Below are 21,067 nucleotides of genomic sequence, written 5' to 3'. Positions count from 1 at the left end.
TAAAGGGGTTCCCAGTTGACAGATGAGGTACATAGATATGAAGTTCTCACTCATAAATTAATTGTCACTGCAGCTTCCTCTCACTCTAGGCTCAACATCTCAGTGGGAATCCTCTCTTCAACCCCTCACCCTCATACATCCTCTCACACAGATACCTTTCATTATAAGCTCTACTTTTGCCTTAAGGACTTTACTTAAACTTATATTTTTTTGTGTGCAGGTGGTCAAAAAAAATAATGCCTCACAAAAGTTGTATTTTGTTTTACCCTATTGATGCTATATAAATCTGGGTCTCAGCAGGAAACAGATGGAACACTCAAATTAGAATAATTTGAAGAATGTAATAAAGGGACCATTTGCAAAGGTGTGGGCAGGGTGTAAGGAAACCAGAGGGGCAGTGTGGCACTCTGGGGCTAGAACGCAGCTGTGTTTACCTCCCGTCATCCTGGAGGGGTCGGGGGAGGAGGGAGCCACTGGTAGACTTGGCTGGGAGCACACAGCCGGCTGCTGCTGCTCCTACGGGGAAGCAGCTGGAATATTAATACCCTACCATCTCTCTCCTTTAACCCTCCTGCATTCCATTGGTACCTCCCATGGGCAGACTTCCCCAGAAGCCACAGGGCAGGGGAGCTCACGGATATGATCTTTTCCAGCCAGCACATGTGGCAGGATGAAGAGACGGTCTGCAGTGGCAGGGGGAGAGCCCCAGCATGGCTGCACCCTTTTTACCCCTCAATAAATGCGCTTATCTTTTGTCTAAGTAAAAAGTTCATGTTCCCTTCACATGGGATGGAAGAAGTGCCATCAGCTAGGGCTCATTGTTGAATAAGGTCACTTCAGTGATACTCCCTTCTCAACCTAGTGAAGAAGTGAAGTGAAGTCGCTCAGTCATGTCCGACTATTTGCGACCCCATGGACTGTAGCCTACTAGGCTCCTCTGTCCATGGGATTTTCCAGGCAATAGTACTGGAGTGGATTGCCATTTCCTTCTCAACCTAGGAGCAAGGGATAAAAGAACAATGAAAGCATAGCGGCTGCAGTTCTGGACTCTGAGGCTCAGGCTGTTTTTTCCATCCCCACTTTGTGCTCCCCTTACTGTCTACAGCTTCTCAGCAAAGGGGCTGGAAGCGGTGAAACAAACCTTTTATTCCTTCTGAGTCTCAGTCCTGGCAGCCCCTTCTTCACTAGGTTATTTCAGTGTTGCCAGGTTCCAAGCCCAGTCGTCCATGCTGTTTTAGCAACTCGGTTTTGCCCTGGGAAATGGAATTAATCAGTGAGTCCTCCTCTGTCTGTTGGTCAATCATTTGACCAGCCCAAGCTACCCAGGGGTGAACTCAGCTTCCAAATCTATGAAATTCTCACTGTGTTTCCTGATGGAAGCATTTCTCCCTTAGGCACTGGGACTTCCATGGTCAGGCGGTCAAGGTCACGGGAGTGAGATGCAAAGATTCTGCAAGTGGGTTACTAGGTATCCAGGTTACAGTGAAGATCAGAACACTCTCCTCTTGTTTTTGGACCTAGGCATTCTGGTTGAGGAGGAGGTAAATTATAAAAAATGCTGTTGACTGTTGACATGGGAAACCTGGTGAGACCAGAGAATCCCTGGATGAGCGTGCAGTGCTGTACTTCCCTTGCCTGGACAGAGGCAACATTAAATGAGATCCTACAGCAAGTGGGCAGGTCCACAGATAGTGGTGCTGGCAGAAGTGCGCCAGTGCTCCAGACAAGAATATTTCAGCAAGATCTGATGCTGATAGTAAAGGTATGCTGTTCTATCCCCACACTGGAAGCAAACTGATTCCCATTTGCTTTATGGTTAGGATGGGGGAAATAGCATTTGCCTAGTCAGTAGCTGTGTACCAGCTGCCAGTCTGTGTTGATTTCTACACGAAAAATACCACTTCTGCAGCCACAGCTATGAGGTGCAATGCCCACTAGGTTCAATTTGTGATTGTCTCTTAATAGTCTCCACAAACTATCTGGCAATTTTTTTCTGAGTTAAATGAAGATAAGATAGGAATCACTACTCTTTAATTCTTCAAGTCTTGGGTAATAGCACCAATTTCTGCCATTCCTTCAGGCGTGGCAATGATTTCAGTTTATTCCATCTGGTAGGGTAGTTCTCAGTTCAGTTCAGTCGCTCAGTCGTGTCCAACTCTTTGCGACCCCCTGAACTGCAGCACACCAGGCCTCCCTGTCCATCACCAACTCCTGGAGTTCACTCAAACTCATGTCCATCGAGTCAGTGATGCCATCCAGCCGTCTCATCCTCCGTCGTCCCCTTTTCCTAGTGCCCCCAATCCCTCCCAGCATCAGAGTCTTTTCCACTGAGTCAACTCTTCGCATGAGGTGGCCAAAGTACTGGAGTTTCAACTTTAGCATCATTCCCTCCAAAGAAATCCCAGGGCTGATCTCCTTCAGAATGGACTGGTTGGATCTCCTTGCAGTCCAAGGGACTCTCAAGAGTCTTCTCCAACATCACAGTTCAAAAGCATCAATTCTTCAGCACTCAGCTTTCTTCACAGTCCAACTCTCACATCCAAGTGCCCATTTACCCCTCACTCAATGAATCAGTGAAACAGAGTGGGGTTTTGCCAGTTGATACTTGTATCTATTTCTGCCTTGAATTCTGGGAATGGGAGTTAGCCTCAGGCTGGGTCTCTGATACCAGTGAACCCACCATGGGATGGACTCAAGCCAAGACACTTATCACATCTCCACAAGCCCTCCTCCCTCCTATCCGAGTGGTGTACCACAGTAGTACTTGAGCACTCTCCAAAGAGCAGTTTAAACTCAATCTAAGTCATGGAAGATCTGAGTGGGTCCCTTCCTCCAGTGCATAGTCATCCTGGAAACAGCCACAAATTCTTCCTGAAAGGCTTGAGGGATGCCTAAGTGAACACTGCAATGTCCTCCTCAAAAGGAACTTCAGTAAGAGGCTGAGAATCCCCACTGTTAGATTTCACTCCATCAGACCTAGAATTTTTCCACTTGTGTGTTTCGAGTAGCATCTTCATAGATTGCCCATCTTTTTCTGTTTTATTTTTTGGAAGTCATCCAAAAAATATAGTCATCACTATAGATCCTTGTGGATCAAAGCTCTGATTATCACTCATCCTTGTGGCCTGTTGCATCCATCTTGTCACTGACAGTTATGTGCCAGCTGCTGGCTTTTACCACTCTTGGATCTCTTTATTTCCATTGAAATTAAAGGAACTGATTCTGTTTCAGCATCCCCCTCCCTCCAACCCCACCAGGCCACCACCATCTCCAGCTTGCGGAGGATAGCTGCCACAAACTTTTCAAGGATGCCTCCCTGCTGATCTTGGTAAAGTGTAGAATTTAGGGTTAGGGAGTGGCAGCTGCACATAATATTGATAGATCCACGTCAGCACTCCCATCTCTCTAAGGCAATTCTAAAGGAAATCAACCCTGAATATTCATTGGAAGGCATGAATATTGAAGCTGAAGCTTCAATATTTTGGCTACCTGGTACAAATAGCCAACTCATTGAAAAAGACCCTGATGCTGCAAAAGATTGAGGGCAGGAGGAGAAGCGGGAGACAGAGGATGAGATGGTTGGATGGCATCATCCACTCAATGGACATGAGTTTGAGCAAGCTCTGGGAGAGAATGGAAGACAGGGAAGGCTGGCCTGCTGCGGTCCATGGGGTCACACAGACTCAGACACGACTTAGCGATTGAACAACTACAAGTGTACTTCTGCAGCCATTACTGTCAGGCTCTGGGCTCGGTCCTTAGCCATATTTGTCCTATGACTCTAGAAGATGAAGAATTGCTGCGATTGTAGGAGATAAGTTGCTGTGGGGATTTTCTGGCTTATCCATGTATGCTCTTACTTGTATATTTATAAACTTGCATATTTATTTCTCATTTTCCTTTTGTATGCCTTCCAGGGCTCTGAGAAGAACCCAAGAGACTTGGTAATCTTTATAATCACTACCATCACCTTAGCAATTAAGTCACTTGACCTGCCAGCACCGTCCCTTCCACCTCCCCTTTATCCTGGCCACCACTGGGAACAACTCGAGTGAGCGATGTCACCACTTGCCCTGGGTCATCACTGGTCTTTCATTTCTTCCTGGCGAGGAGGTTCTGCCTGCGTTTCTCAAACCCATGAGCAATTCAGTACAGAATCTCACTTACAGGTCTCAGTAGAAAACAGCACACTCAAATTAGGATAATCTGAGAACTTTAAAGGGAGTTAGAAGCCTGAAGCAGTGATGGGACGGAGCATTTACTAGAACCCAAGGCAGACATAACTATGTGCAAAGGACTGCCAGAAGGGAGCTGAGAGGATTCCAAGTTGAGGGGCATGGTCTGCACTCTTGATATTTTCCTGTAATATTTTATGTAGCAAATCTCATTTTAAATGTACCTTGTTTAAAACTCCAGAGCATCATGGGACTCCTGTTTTGAAAAGTCCACAAAATAATTATTTTACTTGCTTTAGACAACCTTATCATATTCTACAGCTGATGGAATTCAATTAAGTAGAATTGGTTGTCTATTGAAGAAAATAAATGGATTATGGTAAGGATTTATTTTAGTTTTAATTTTTCTTTTTTACAGCATAGTCCCTGAAAGATGTTTGTCATTCCATATAGTTGCAGATTTTTATTTTTTATTTTTAGAAAACCTGAGCTGCTGTTTCTTACTTTCAAATACCATTACCACATAATTTATTTTAATCCCTTAGCCTGTAGGTCACTTTTATCTGATTATTTCTTTCATTTAAATTTTAATTAGGGTTTGCAAGCCCTTCTTGTAGATACGGCACACTGCAGGACAATAAATACACTTTTGTAGGGTGTCAGGGTGATCCATAGTCCAGGAAATCAATATCCAGGCTTCTATATACATTAGTTCAAGGTGGGAGTTACTTTCTCATTTGTTCCTGAAATTACTTTAGGTTTCCGAACATAATTGTATTGGATCCCATCCATTAAAGGTATAGGTCTGTTGTTCTAAAGAAGTCTCCTTCTCTAGGGTGGTATTTTTCAGGTATTGCTGGGATGTGTTTTTATTTATCTGAAAAATGGGTACACTTACTCTCGTCTTCATTACATCATTCCTACCCAGTTGGAGGAGATGACAAAAAACCTCCTTTAATAGAAGGCACACATACGTCTTAACTTCACTGTCCTTATATTTTATGCTGTTTTCTCCTGGAAATCCTGGGGCTTTTCCAGGTGGTCTGTCTTCATCCATCACTTTGTAATAGTGTTTGGATCATCTTAAATCTATGATCTGTTCCTCAAAGAAAAAAGGTGATTTATCATGTCTCTTTTATTGAAAAGGACTAGACAAGACAAAGAGTTGTTACATAAACAGTTGCACCCATGGAACTTTCTAAATTGTATTTCAAAATGAACAACAATTTCTTTAACCAAACTGTACAAAATAAATGAGATGGTGTTTGTGAGAAACCCGTCTCTCTATACTCAACTTTTTGCACACTTCAATTTATAGCTTGAAGGTCCACTTCTCTATGAGGTAGCTTTTGAAAGTGCTGGAGACAGTTAGCAGTTCCCAGTGCTATGCCCCAGTGCCCTTTGTATGCACTTCTGTTATAGCTCTGAACACCCTGTAGCTTGTAATGGATCTTTTTACAAGTCTTTCTCCTCCTGGAGACTGAGTACCCCAAGAGCACAGACTGTTAATTGCTCCCCATTCTGTACATGAGGGTGCTTAGATCATGGTGGCCAACTGAGTAAATTCTGAGCAGCAAGGTTAGCTGACATATCTTGGCATTTGTATGTGATTGCCACTAATAATGCCAAATTACTGACTTTATGACACAGTAATAGTAAAATAGTAAAAGAGGGCATCAGAGGTTGAAATGGCTGGATGGCATCACTGATGCAAGGGACACAAACTTGGGCAAGCTTTGGGAGATGTTGAGGGACAGGGAGGCCTGGTGTGCTGCATTCCATGGAGTCGCAAAGAATTGGAGGTGACTGGGTGACTGAACAACAGCAACAGTGATCCTGGATGCTGTTCTCATAATCCAGCAACCAAATGGTTACTGGACTCACTTTTTCAATATTTCTTCATTCACTCGACATGTATTGAGCACCAACTACATTCCAAGTTATTAAAAAAAAAAAAAGTCTGTGCTGGGTCTTCATTGCTGCAGGCAGGCTTTCTCTAGTTGTGGCAAGCTAGGAGTACTTTATTGCAGAGCACGGGCTCTAGATTGTACCCAGTGGTACATGGAGCTTAGTTGCACTGTGGCATATGGAATTGTCCCAGAGCAGGGATCAAACCTGTGTCTCCTGCATTGGCAGGCAGATTCTTATCCAGTGGACTCCCAGGGAAGTCCTATTGTATTCCAAGTTTTGATTTAAGCTTTGAGAATCAAGGAAGAGTAAGACCTTGTTCTGCCTTGCCCTTCAGTTAGGAAGACAAAACAATTGCATCACAACATTTTTAGAGGCTGTCACAGGGCAGAGTGAGAGCCAAGGAACTGAGGGGGGCAGGGCAGCTCACCAGCCCTAGAGAGACACACGTGACCTTGAGATCCACTCCATTTTCTGAACAACCCTGGCAAACCAGTATAGTCAGGTTTCTGTGTCCAGGTAACTATTTGCTTTTCACTTTGTAATGCTAAGTGATTATGAGGATTAGCTGCAGAATGAAGGGGCATTTTCAACGCAGCAAGTCATTAAAAATAAATGTATGTCCAATTTAGCTATTCTTTTAGCTTTAATAAACTAATATGTTACAGTAAGAGCCTTGTTCATTTGTATGTTGATAGGAAAAAGCCACAAATATGACCTGAAATGCACTTTAATTTATATTTGAGCAGCTATAATTTTATAAAAATGGGACATGGCTGTCTAAAAAGTACTTAGTTACATAAGTTCTGTAGGTTATTGAGTCATTTTCATTTTATAATCTAGGTGCTTCCCTGAGGTTCCCATAGGAAAGAACATTCTGTCCTAAACCATCTCTAAGGCTTCCCACCCATGCCGCCCCCCCCCCCCCACGCACCACTGTCATTTATTTAACATGTATTTGCTGGCCTGCTATGTTCCAGTGAATAAAAAGACAGAAATCCTAAGGTCACTCTTGACCTGACTCCCAAGTGGGGGCACATATTACAATTACTGTTAGTTAGATGCTCCTTCTGATATGCTGCACACTGCTTTTCCTGAACCACGCCTTTGTGAGACCCCCTCTCCTTTAAAACTCATATACTTCAGAGACCTACTGCCAGAGAATTGATTTTGTATACAGTAACTCTGGTTACTGCAGCAGATAAACATCAAAATCCCTTTGGTTTAGAACAATAGAACTGCTCACTCAGGTGAAGTCCAGCCTTCCTGTAGGAAAGAGTGAAGCTCTTGCCCCCACCTCCATGGCTCCCCTGTTGGCTCAGATGGTAAAGAATCTGCCTGCAATGCAGGAGACCCAGGGTTGGGAAGATCCCCCAGAGAAGGAAATGGCAACTCACTCCAGTATTCTTGCCTGGCGAATCAAGATCCCCTGGAGAAGGAAGCGGCAACCCACTCCAGTATTCTAGCCTGGAGAATCCCCATGGACATAGGAGCCTGGTGGGCTACAGTCCATGTGGTAGCAAAAGAGTCAGACACAATTTAGTGACTAAACCACCACCACCTGCCCCACTTCCAGGGATCCAGAGCTAAGCTTTGTCATCGTAGACATGTGGTTTCCAAGGTCAGCCAGAGTGTAGATTCTGCAATATTCTGTTCCTTCTTTCCACAGATAAGTAATGAAGTTGAAATACAAATTATACACTGTAATTTGTATCTCAATTTTTTTTTCTGATATTGTCCAAAATGTTATGTTTCTTAAGTGAAAAGTGAAAGTGTTAGTTGCTCAGTCTTCTTCAGCTCTTTGGGACCCCATGGATTGTAGCCTGCCAGGTTTCTCTGTCCATGGGATTCTTCAGGCAAGAATACTGGAATGAGGTAGCCATTCCCTTCTCCAGGGGATCTTCCCAACCCAGGGATTGAATTCAGGTCTCCTGCATTGTGGGCAGATTCTTTGCCATCTGAGCCACCAGGGAAGCCTTTATGAACTAGTGATCAAATCCTAGTCTTTAGAATCACTATGCAATATCATCCAATAAAGATACGCTGGTGGGGTAGAGAGTGTTGCAGTCGGCTACCACTTCTGCTGCCTACTGGCCAGGTGACTTGCAACACTGTAAAAATCCTTTCAACATTAATTGAGCATCTACAGTGGGTCAGCCAGTGCTGAAGGTGCTGAGGATAATGTGGCAAATCAAAACCAGTCTTGTGCCCAAGGAATTAGAGTTCAGTGAATTCAGTGAGATGATATGTGTACGATGTTTGTACGTTGAGCGTGGGCACTGGACGAGTGTTAATTCTTGATGTACTTGTCAAGTGCATGATGACACTTCTTGGTGAGAAAACGTCAACACCCAGTGGGAAGTTTGTTCTGTTTCCTGATCAGATACTAAGTGATGTTCCCACCTACATGTAAATATCCAGTGATGTTAGTGTTTAAAAGTTGGTCTCACCCACTGAGTCAGAATCAACAATTTATAGCCAAGGTGAGACTTACTGAATTGACTGTCCCTCTAAAATCTTCTTCCTAAAACAATTGGAATGAACACTAGTTAACATGATTGTCTATTGGCGGTGCTGAAATAGTCTCCCTGAGGACTGTGGTTCTCTAGCTGGCAGTTATTGTGTTTCATTGTATTTTATTTTCTTTAATGAAAGGAGCATCAGCATTTTCTGGTTTATTTGCTCGTACAAAGCAGCGAGAATTCTTTAAATGAAACGAATCAACCACTGATAGATCTTAAATTTTATCTTCTCAAGGGTCCACGTTCTGATTCACCAGTCAATATTCATTTCTGAGTCTCAGAACTTGAAAAGATCTGTCTATGGTACTTGAATTAGTGTGTCTCAAGAAACCAACCCCTGGGAAGGTGTTTGTTTTCTAACACACATGAGGCTGGATTTTGTACTTCTGGAGAAGAGATATTTTGTCTATCCCTGCATTGGAGTCCCCATTGCAGGAAACCTTGTTCAGCGAATGGAGGAAGGGATATACCTTGGGGAAAGGGTCTATTCGATATCAGTGTTGTCAGTTTAATACCATAAATCTTGCTTTCTAAAAGTTCTGGTGCCATCAGAGTTTCTGACAGTGAAGCGAGCAATTGAAACACATCCATGCGAATGTTAGATGTATTCTTACACACTCGGTGTAGCTTTTTATTTGTGTATATTTCCTCTCTGAGTGGAGATCACATTGTAGGTAAAGGAGAAAGAGATTAAGTCTGGAGACCCCTGGAGACCCATAGTCTCAGCCTCCACAAAGAGATCAAATAGCTTTGGATAACTCTGGGGTCCAGCTTTGTTGGGGATCTGGGGTTGGAATAGAGCTTGTGAATCTAATGGTTGTCTACTTGTAAGATTGGGAGTCCCTCAGGGTAGATCTTTTGCATCTATTTCAGCACCTTGCACAGTTCAGCCATATTATAAATGTATCCTGTTTATTCTTTGGGGAAAGATATATACACAGATGTTTTCTGTATACTTGAAAGCTGAGAGTAGACCTTAAGCATTCTCATCACAAAAAACAGTTAACTATGTGAAGTGATGGATATGTTGGTTATGTTGATCTTGGTTGTCATTGCATAATGTATCAGTTCAGTTCAGTCGCTCAGTCATTTCCGACTCTTTGTGACCCCATGAATTGCAGCACGCCACGTCTCCCTGTCCATCACCAGCTCCCAGAGTTCACTCAGACTCATATCCATCGAGTCAGTGATACTATCCAGCCATCTCATCCTCTGTCGTCCCCTTCTCCTCCTGCCCCCAATTCCTCCCAGCATCAGAGTCTTTTCCAATGAGTCAACTCTTCGCATGAGGTGGCCAAAGTACTGGAGTTTCAGCTTTAGCATCATTACTTCCAAAGAAATCCCAGGGCTGATCTCCTTCAGAATGGACTGATTGGATCTCCTTGCAGTCCAAGGGACTCTCAAGAGTCTTCTCCAACACCACAGTTCAAAAGCATCAATTTTTCAGTGCTCAGCTTTCTTCACAGTCCAACTCTCACATCCATACATGACCACAGGAAAAACCATAGCCTTGACTAGATGGACCTTTGTTGGCAAAGTAATGACTCTGCTTTTGAATATGCTATCTAGGTTGCTCATAACTTTCCTTCCAAGGAGTAAGCGTCTTTTAATTTCATGGCTGCAGGCACCATCTGCAGTGGTTTTGGAGCCCCAAAAATAAAGTCTGACACTGTTTCCACTGTTTCCCCATCTATTTCCCATGAAGTGATGGGACCAGATGCCATGATCTTCGTTTTCTGAATGTTGAGCTTTAAACCAACTTTTTCACTCTCCACTTTGACTTTCATCAAGAGGCTTTTTAGTTCCTCTTTACTTTCTGCCATAAGGGTGGTGTCATCTGCATATCTGAGGTTATTGATATTTCTCCCAGCAATCTTGATTCCAGCTTGTGTTTCTTCCAGTCCAGCGTTTCTCATGATGTATTCTGCATATAAGTTAAATAAGCAGGGTGATAGTATATAGCCTTGATGAACTCCTTTTCCTATTTGGAACCAGTCTGTTGTTCCATGTCCAGTTCTAACTGTTGCTTCCTGACCTGCATACAGATTTCTCAAGAGGCAGGTCAGGTGGTCTGGTATTCCCATCCCTTTCAGAATTTCCCACAGTTTATTGTGATCCACACAGTCAAAGGCTTTGGCCTAGTCAATAAAGCAGAAATAGATGTTTTTCTGAAACACTCTTGCCTTTTCCATGATCCAGCGGATGTTGGCAATTTGATCTCTGGTTCCTCTGCCTTTTCTAAAACCAGCTTGAACATCAGGAAGTTCACAGTTCACATATTGCTGAAGCCTGGCTTGGAGAATTTTGAGCATTACTTTACTAGCGTGTGAGATGAGTGCAATTGTGCGGTAGTTTGAGCATTCTTTGGCATTGCCTTTCTTTGGGATTGGAATGAAAACTGACCTTTTCCAGTCCTGTGGCCACTGCTGAGTTTTCCAAGTTTGCTGGCATATTGAGTGCAGTACTTTCACAGCATCATCTTTCAGGATGTGATGTTTTCTAAGGCCCACTTGACTTCACATTCCAGGATGTCTGTCTCTAGGTCAGTGATCACACCATCATGATTATCTGGGAGGTGAAGATCTGTTTTGTACAGTTCTTCTGTGTATTCTTGCCACCTCTTCTTGATATCTTCTGCTTCTGTTAGGTCCGTACCATTTCTGTCCTTTATCGAGCCCATCTTTGCATGAAATGTTCCCTTGGTATCTCTAATTTTCTTGAAGAGATATCTAGTCTTTCCCATTCTATTGTTTTCCTCTGTTTATTTGCATTGATCTCTGAGGAAGGCTTTCTTATCTCTTCTTGCTATTCTTTGGACCTCTGCATTCAGATGTTTATATCTTTCCTTTTCGCCTTTGCTTTTCGCTTCTCTTCTTTTCACAGCTATTTGTAAGGCCTCCCCAGACAGCCATTTTGCTTTTTTGCATTTCTTTTCCATAATGTATAGGTATGTCAAATAATTACACTGTACACTTGGGAGAAAAGTTATGACCAACCTAGACAGCATATTAAAAAGCAGGGACATTACTTTGCCAACAAAGGTTCAACTAGTCAAGGCTATGGTTTTTCCAGTAGTCATGTATGGATGTGAGAGTTGGACTATAAAGCAAGCTGAGCACTGAAAAATTGATGCTTTTGAACTGTGGTGTTGGAGAAGACTCTTGAGAGTCCCTTGGACTGCAAGGAGATCCAACCAGTCCATCCTAAAGGAAATAAGTCCTGAATATTCATTGGAAGGACTGATGTTGAAACTGAAACTCCAGTACTTTGGCTACCTGATGCGAAGAGCTGACTCATTGGAAAAGAGTCTGATGCTGGGAAGATTGAAGGTGGGAGGAGAAGGGGACAACAGAGGAAGAGATGGCTGAATGGCATCACTGACTCTCTGGACCCGAGTTTGAGTGAACTCCAGGAGTTGGTGATGGACAGGGAGGCCTGGTGTGCTGCAGTCCATGGGATTACAAAGAGTCAGACAGGACTTTCAGTTGCTCAGTCATGTCCGACTCTTTGAGACCCCATGAATCTTCATGATAACTCATAAGAAGTCTTTATTCCCATTTGATAGATGAGAAAAAGAGAGGCATAAAGATGCATCATGTGAGATCACAGAGCTAGTCTAGACTTTATCTCTGAGGCTCTGGATCAGGAAGTTTGTTCTTAATCACTATATTATACTGTGGAAAATAAATTCTATTATTGTAAGTCTGAAGTTAATTTTTAAAAGAAAAAAATCACACATATCATTGAATTCTCATTTCATATATTAATACAAAGAGTAGCTTTGAATCACTGTTTCCAGGCTTCATAAATTTTTTTAATGCCTTGACCATGTTTCTCTCTAATGATGTGATATTTCTGTGAGGTGAGTAGATTCAGGTCACTGCCAATAGATCTTCGCACTACTGCCCTCATACAGGATCCCAGTGAAACATGTCAGTGTGTTTAGTGCAACTTCCAATTAGGCCTAATGGCACCCCCCTCCAGTACTCTTGCCTGGAAAATCCCATGGATGGAGGAGCCTGGTGGGCTGCAGTCCATGGGGTCACGAAGAGTCGGACACGACCGAGCGACTGCACTTTCACTTTTCACTTTCATGCATTGGAGAAGGAAATGGCAGCCCACTCCAGTGTTCTTTCCTGGAGAATTCCAGGGGCAGCGGAGCCTGGTGGGCTGCCGTCTATGGGGTTGCACAGAGTCGGACACAACTGAAGTGACTTAGCGGCAGCAGCAGCTGCAAGAATATCTAGTCTGTCTAAGCTGTAAAGACAGTTATGTGACTATTTGCCCTGAAATTTCCCTTTTTTTCCTCCCTATAGTCATGCACACATCTACTCAGTGTACCCTTGACAGGGTCAGCTATTGTGGATAAGTATGTCTTTCCGTCAGAGTTCATTTGCGTAATACACCTCAAGAATTGATTGGCTCTGCTTATCAAATGGAGAAGGCAATGGCAACCCACTCCAGTACTCTTGACTGGAAAATCCCATGGACGGAGGAGCCTGGTAGGCTGCAGTCCATGGGGTTGCTAAGGGTCGGACACGACTGAGCGACTTCACTTTGACTTTTCACTTTCATGCATTGGAGAAGGAAATGGCAACCCACTCCAGTGTTCTTGCCTGGAGAATCCCAGGGACGGGGGAGCCTGGTGGGCTGCCATCTATGGGGTCGCACAGAGTCGGACATGACTGAAGCAACTTAGCAGCAGCAGCTTATCAAATTCTCCACTATTTAATAAACAAGTAGATCATAATATAAAATGATTTTCATTTAGGTTTTTGTCATGAAACTGTGGCAGTCTGTTGTGATGGAAGGATTTCAGACCAGAATATCTGATCTTAGTTTTTGTTCTGATGCTAAGATTGTTCTGGGATCCTGGGTCCGTTGTTGAGCTGTTCTGGACCTTGGTTTCCTCATCTGGAATTTGAAGATTTTGGACTAGGTCCACAGACTTTTCCCAACGCTAACATTGTGTGCTTGTGCAGTTTTGCAATCCAATACAATTTTATAAAAAGGAGAAAAGCAGTTGTCATGGCAACTGTTATTTAATAGACGACCCTGTTTCTTTTGTTTTCAACTTACTGAGGTGTGATTAACAAAATAGTAATTTAAAGTGTACTACAAACTGGACAATTCTGAAAGAGATGGGAATACCAGACTACGTGACCTGCCTCTTGAGAAATCTGTATGCAGGTCAGGAAGCAACAGTTAGAACTGGACATGGAACAACAGACTGGTTCCAAATAGGAAAAGGAGTACATCAAGGTTGTATATTGTCACTCTGCTTATTTAACTTATATGCAGAGTACATCATGAGAAACGCTGGACTGGAAGAAACACAAGCTGGAATCCAGATTGCTGGGAGAAATATCAATAACCTCAGATATGCAGATGACACCAGCCTTATGGCAGAAAGTCAAGAGGAACTAAAAGGCCTCTTGATGAAAGTGAAAGTGGAGAGTGAAAAAGTTGGTTTAAAGCTCAACATTCAGAAAACGAAGATCATGGCATCTGGTCCCATCACTTCATGGGAAATAGATGGGGAAACAGTGGAAACAGTGTCAGACTTTATTTTTGGGGGCTCCAAAATCACTGCAGATGGTGCCTGCAGCCATGAAATTAAAAGACGCTTACTCCTTGGAAGGAAAGTTATGAGCAACCTAGATAGCATATTCAAAAGCAGAGTCATTACTTTGCCAACAAAGGTCTGTCAAGGCTATGGTTTTTCCTGTGGTCATGTATGGATGTGAGAGCTGGACTGTGAAGAAGGCTGAGCACCGAAGAATTGATGCTTTTGAACTGTGGTGTTGGAGAAGACTCTTGAGAGTCCCTTGGACTGCAAGGAGATCCAACCAGTCCATTCTGAAGGAGATCAGCCCTGGGATTTCTTTGGAAGGAATGATGCTAAAGCTGAAACTCCAGTACTTTGGCCACCTCATGGGAAGAGTTGACTCATTAGAAAAGACTCTGATGCTGGGAGGAATTGGGGGCAGGAGGAGAAGGGGACGACAGAGGATGAGATGGCTGGATGGCATCACCGACTCGATGGATATGAGTCTGAGTGAACTCTGGGAGTTGGTGATGGACAGGGAGGCCTGGAGTGCTGGGATTCATTGGGTCGCAAAGAGTCGGACATGACTGAGCGACTGAACTGAACTGAACTGACATGATGATTTGATATATATATGTATACAGATTATGAAAGGATTCCTACCATCACGTTAATCACTAACTCACAGATTCAAATTTGTTTTTTTGTTTTTTTCTTGATGAGAACACTTAAGTTCTACTTTCCTTGTAAATTTTCATTCTATAGCACAGTATTATCAATTATACTCACCATGTTTTACATTATAGCCTCAGACCTTATTCATCTTAGAACTGAAAATTTACTGCCTCACCATATTTTCCCCAGCCCCTAACCTCCAGGCAACCACAAATCTACTCTGCTTCTATGAATTTGGGTATTTTTAGATTGTACATATAAGTGAGATCATATGTATTGGCCTTACCGTCTGATTTATTTCACTTGGCATAATTCCCTTGAGGTTTGTACATCTCATCATAGAGCAGGATTTCCTGTTTTTAGCTAAATGATATTCCATTGTGTATATATACTGCATTTCTTCCTCCATTCATCCATTGGTGACATTGTTTAGGTTGTTTTCATGTCTTGGCTCTTACAAATCATGCTGCAGTGAAAATAGGGGTGCACCAGATATCTCTTTGAGAAAATGACTTTGTTTCCTTTCAAAATGTGCCCAGAAATTGGGTTGCTGGATCATATAGCAGTTCTATTTTTAATTTCCTGAGAAACCTCTATATTGCTTTCCATAGTGGCTGTGCCAGCTTCCATTCCCACCAACAGCATATAGTAGTCTTTTTTTCTACATCCTCACCAACATTTGTTATCTCTTGTTTATTTGGTATTAGATATCCTAACAGGCATGAGATAATATCTCATTGTGGTTTTGATTTGCATTTCCCTGATGATGAGTGAGGTTGAGTATCTTTTTATGGACTTTTTGGCCATTTGTATGTTTTCTTAGGAGAAATGTCTGTTCAGGTCCTTTGCTTACTTTTTAATTGGGTTACTGCTTGGTTTTTTTGCTGTTGCATTGTTCTTGTTGCATGAGTTCTTGTATACTCCATAACCAAAAAAAAAGAAAAAATAAGCCTGTGCACAGCATAGCAGAATCTGTGAGACATCCATCCATCTGTGTACCCGAAAGTTAGTGGACTGAACTCCACAGGAGGCAGCAGATTGAGGGGAGTGCTGGGGGAGCTAATGGTGCCAGAGGTAGTGACGTCAGAGTAGGTGATTGGCAGGGAGCTGATGCAACCTCTCCAGCAGATGAGGTGGAGGGTGAGGTGATGAATGTGTGTCTGCCTAGCCATGTGCACTGCAGCTGGAGGGAGCTGCTGCTCTCTCTAATGAGAGACTGCAGTGACTGGGGGTGCGGTAGGGAAAGTGGAGGGCAGTAGGCAGACAAAGAACTGAAGGAAAGCATCTTCTGCTGTTTGCTCTAGGAGATAAGATAACTGCCCATGGACTTCTGGGGTTCCCTGACCTGAGGAGCGCCCTACCAGGTTGTGGGCACACCCAAAGTCCCAAGTACTACGTGCACCCCTCTCCTGCTCTGCCAGCACCTCTTGCTTTGTTAATGCATTCTTTCCTTGCATGCTCAATCACTCAGTTATGTCCAACTCTGCGACTCCAAGGACTGTAGCCCCCCAGGCTCCTCTGTCCAAGGAATCCTTCAGGCAAGAATACTGGAGTGGGTTGCAATTTCCTATCCTTTCCTTACCTTAGTGGTAAGGAAAGCAAAACTTGTGCTATAGTGCTACCCTCTAAAAAATAAAATGAAGGCACCTAACCACCAGCCTGTTGAACTGTTAGAACCAAAGTAAACAAAACCTTATCTAAGTAAGGAATGTGTCTGCTACTTCAAATGCAGCAGCAGGGGCATTTCTCCTCAAACACCATGAAAAATCATGGTAATGTGATGTCACAAAAAGAAAATGACAATTTTCTGGCAACTGAAACAAAAAATGTAGACTATTGTGATATAACTGACAAGGAATTTAAAATAGCTGTTATGAAGAAATTCAGTGAGCTATAGGAAAACTCAGAAAAGTGCTACAAATGGTTTCAGGGATAAAATTAGCAAATGGAAGAAGTACTTTACCAAAGACACTGAAATTCTAAAAAAGAACCATACACATTCTGGAGCTGAAGAACTCAGATGGAGAATGCTTTATAATGCATTGGAAATAGAGCAGATCATAATTGAAGAGAGAATTAGAAGCTCCATGATGGAAATATGGAGAAGGAAATGGCAACCCACTCCAGTATTCTTGCCTAGAGAATCCTGTGGACAGAGGAGCCTGGTGGGCTGCTGTCCATAGGGTCACACAGAGTCGGACACAACTCAAGCAACTTAGCATGCTTGCATGCATTGGAGAAGGAAATGGCAACCCACTCCAGTATTCTTGCCTGGAGAATCCCAGGGACAGAGGAGCCTGGTGGGGTGCCGTCTATGGGGTCGCACAGAGTTGGACACAACTGAAGCGACTTAGCAGTAGCAGCATGATGGAAATATAGCAATGATTCAGATGGAAGAGAGAAAACTAAGACTTAAAAGTGAAGAAAACCCTGTAAGACCTAACTCCAGTAGAAAAGCCAACATAAGTGTAATGAGTATCCCAGAAGCAGAGGGAAAATGGGGCAGAGTTTATTTATAGAAATAATACCCTAGAACTTCCCAAACCTAGAAAAGAAACTCTATCTAGAAGTCCATAAAGCTAATAGAACACCTTATGATGCATCTCCAAGATACATTATATTAAAACTGTCAGAAGTCAAGGTAAAGGATTTTAAAGGTAGATAGGAATAAAAGATAATAACCCACAAACTCTCCATTAAGCTATCAGCAGAAGTTCTACCTGGAGAAGGAAATGGCAACCCACTCCAGCATTCTTGCTTGGGAAATTTTATGGACAGAGGAGCCTGGGAGACTACAGTATATGGGGTCACAAAAGAATCAGACATGACTTAGCGACCAAACAACAAAAACAACAGAAACTCTATAGGCCAGGAGAGAGTGGAATAACATGTTCAAAATATTTAAATATAAAAACTACCAGCCAAGAACACACTATCCAGAAAAAATATGAAGCAGAGGTAAATCTTTCCCCAGACAAACAGAAGCTGAGGGATTTTCCAACATTAGAACTGCTTTACAAGAAATGTTGAACAGAGCTCTTCAAGCTGAACTAAAAACATGAAATCACCCAAAGCTCTGATTAAGATGATAAATAGAATTAGAGCACTAACTCTTTTATAAGAATAATATATTAAACTTAAAAATAATAGTGACTACTACTACTTAGTAATGAAATTACAGAATCAAAAATATAAAAAGGGAAGTATAAAAGGATGGAACCCTCATAGGTGAATGAAGATAAATTGCTATCAGCAGAAAAAGGACTATTTTATCTATAAGACATTTTATGTAAACCTCATGGTAACCCCAAAGCAGAAGTCTAAAGACACAAAATATTGAAAAAGGTGAGGACGGAGAGAATCACCATAGAAAACCACCAATTTATAAAGGTACCCAGAAGCAGAAGGAAAAAGAAACAATGGAGAGAGAAACAGAAGGCAAAAGATAAAATGGCAGCAGTAAATCCTTACATATAATAATCACACTAAGTGTAAATGGATTGAACTAACCAATGGATAGATTAATAAAGACCCAACAATATTCTGCCCATAGAAAACTCATTTTAGAAACACACATAAACTAAAAAGTAAAATGCTGGAAGATAACATTTCAAGCAAACAAAAATGGAAAGAAGCCAGCATAGCCATACCTCTATCAGACAAAATAGACTTCAAGTCAAAAAGGGTTACAAGACAAAGGGGTTTGGGGAGTCTCTGCCTGGGTGGGAGCCTTAAAAGTTGGGGCACTAGGTGTGTGGTCCAAACCCTTCACTCTTCAGGGAGTGACTGAGAGTTGAGGGTTCCCTGCTGATTGTATGGTGCTCTGCCAGGTATGGGATTTACAGTGTGAATGTGTCTCAGTCTTTCCCACCTATTGTGATGTGATATTTTCTCTTTAGCCCAATATATAGGAGTCACTCAGTTAGTTTCTGGATCCCTCTTAGAGGGGCTTGCTTCCTGTGCAGCTGTACATTCAGTGACTCTGTTGGAGGAAGGAAATTCAGGAGCCTCCAGTGTTGCCACCTTAGTCCCACTTCTCTGTTTCTTTCCTTTTTTAAATTAATTTTCTTTTTATTGAAGGACAATTGCTTTACAGAATTTTATTGTTTTCTGTCAAACCTCAGCATGAATCAGCCATCAGATCAGATCAGTCGCTCAGTCGTGTCCGACTCTTTGCAACCCCATGAACTGCAGCACGCCAGGCCTCCCTGTCCATCACCAACTCCCGGAGTTCACTCAGATTCACGTCCATCGAGTCAGTGATGCCATCCAGCCATCTCCCAATCCCTCCCAGCATCAGAGTCTTTTCCAATGAGTCAACTCTTCGCATGAGGTGGCCAAAGTACTGGAGTTTCAGCTTTAGCATCGTTCCTTCCAAAGAAATCCCATAAGTATACATACCCCTCTAAGTTGATACAGAGCCCCTGTTTGAGTTTCCTGAGTCATACAGTAAATTCCCTTTGGCTATCTATTTTACATATGGTAATGTAAGTTTCCATGTTACTCTTCCCATACATCTTACCCTCGCCTCCCCTCTCCCCATGTCCATAAGTCTATTCTCTATGTCTATTTCTCCACTGAAAGTGAAAGTGAAGTCGCTCAGTCATATCTGACTCTTTGCGACCCAGTGGACTGTAGCCTACCAGGCTTCTCCATTCATGGGATTCTCCAGGCAAGAGTACTGGAGTGGGGTGCCATTTCCTTCTCCAGGGGATCTTCCCAACCCAGGGATCGAACCCGGGTCTCCCACATTGGAGGCAGACGCTTTTTCAGTACCATTTTTCTAGATTCCATATATATGCATTAGAACACAATATTTATCTTTCTCTTTCTGACTTACTTCACTCTGTACAATAGGTTCTAGGTTTATCCACCTCATTAGAACTGACTCAAATGTGTTCCTTTTTAGGGCTGAATAATATTCCATTGTGTATATGTACCACGACTTCTTTATCCTTTCATCTGTCAATGGACATTTAGGTTGCTTCCATGTTCTAGCTATTGTAAATAGTGCTGCAATGAACAATGGCGTACATGTGTCTTTTTCAAACCTGGTTTCCTCAGGGTATATGACTAGGAGTGATATTTCTGGGTCATATTATGGTTTTATTCCTAGTTTTTTAAGGAATCTCCATATCGTCTTCCATAGTGGCTATATCAATTTACATTCCCATCAACAGTGCAAGAACATTCCCTTTTCTCCACACCCCCTCCATCAGTTATTGTTTGTAGACTTTTTGATGATGACTGGTGTGACATGATATCGCATTATAGTTTTGATTTTCATTTCTCTAATAATGAGTGATGTTGAGCATCTTTTCATGTGTTTGTTAGCCACCTGTATGTTTTCTTTGGAGAAATGTCTGTTTAGGTCTTTTTCCCACTTTTTGATTGAGTTGTTTTTTTTTCTGGTATGGAGTTGTATGAGCTGCTTATATATTTTGGAAATTAATCTTTTGTCAGTTGTTTCATTTGCTATTATTTTCTACCATTCTGAGGGTTGTCTTTTCACCTTACTTATAGTTTTCTTTGCTGTGCAAAAGCTTTTAAGTTTAATCAGGTCCCACTTGTTTACTTTTGTTTTTATTTCCATTACTGTAGGAGGTGGGTCATAGAGGATCTTGCTTTGATTTATGTCATTGAGTGTTCTGCCTGTGTTTTCCACTAAGAGTTATAGGATTAAAACTCTTCAAAAAATGGGCATAGAAGGAATCTACCTTAACATAGTAAAAGCCATATATGATAAGCCTACAGCAAATATTATTCTCAATGGTGAAAAACTGAAAGCATTCCCCATAAGATCGGGAACAAGACAAAGGTGTCCACTTTCACCACTGTTATTCAACATAGTTCTGGAAGTCCTAGCTACAGCAATCAGAGAAGAAAAAGAAATAAAAGAAATCCAGGTTGGAAAAGAAGCAGTAAAGCTTTCACTGTTTGCAGATGACATGATACTGTATATAGAAAACCCTAAGATTGTCAAACAGGAGATGGATTGAGTGAACGTCGACATTCTAGGAATCAGTGAACTAAAATGGACTGGAATGGGTGAATTTAACTCAGATAACCATTATATCTACTACTGCGGGCAGGAATACCTCAGAAGAAATGGAGTAGCGATCATGGTCAACAAAAGAGTCCGAAATGCAGTACTTGGATGCAATCTCAAAAATGACAGAATGATCTCTGTTCGTTTCCAATGCAAACCATTCAATATCACAGTAATCCAAGTCTATGCC

The 21,067-nt window shown here is 42.3% G+C and overlaps 1 protein-coding gene across 15 annotated transcripts in view; it reads left to right on the top strand.

Moving 5' to 3' along the window:
• Positions 1 to 21,067, top strand: part of ANO4 (anoctamin 4) — a 442,247-nt gene that overhangs the window by 165,649 nt on the left and 255,531 nt on the right. Inside the window, exons 1-2 of one of the 15 annotated variants that reach the window (XM_044941449.2) lie at positions 1,506 to 1,762; positions 3,918 to 3,944. The exons of the other annotated variants lie outside the window; for them this stretch is intronic. The gene's annotated coding sequence lies outside the window, so the exon portion shown is untranslated. Of the gene's footprint in view, positions 1 to 1,505; positions 1,763 to 3,917; positions 3,945 to 21,067 lie in introns of those variants that run through there. 15 annotated transcript variants of the gene reach the window in all.

The sequence above is a fragment of the Bubalus bubalis genome, chromosome 4 (assembly GCF_019923935.1).
Source record: "Bubalus bubalis isolate 160015118507 breed Murrah chromosome 4, NDDB_SH_1, whole genome shotgun sequence".
Taxonomy (NCBI): Eukaryota; Metazoa; Chordata; class Mammalia; order Artiodactyla; family Bovidae; genus Bubalus; species Bubalus bubalis.
The sequence above is the reverse complement of the archived record's forward strand: the minus strand, read 5'-3'. Positions and strand labels throughout refer to the sequence as shown.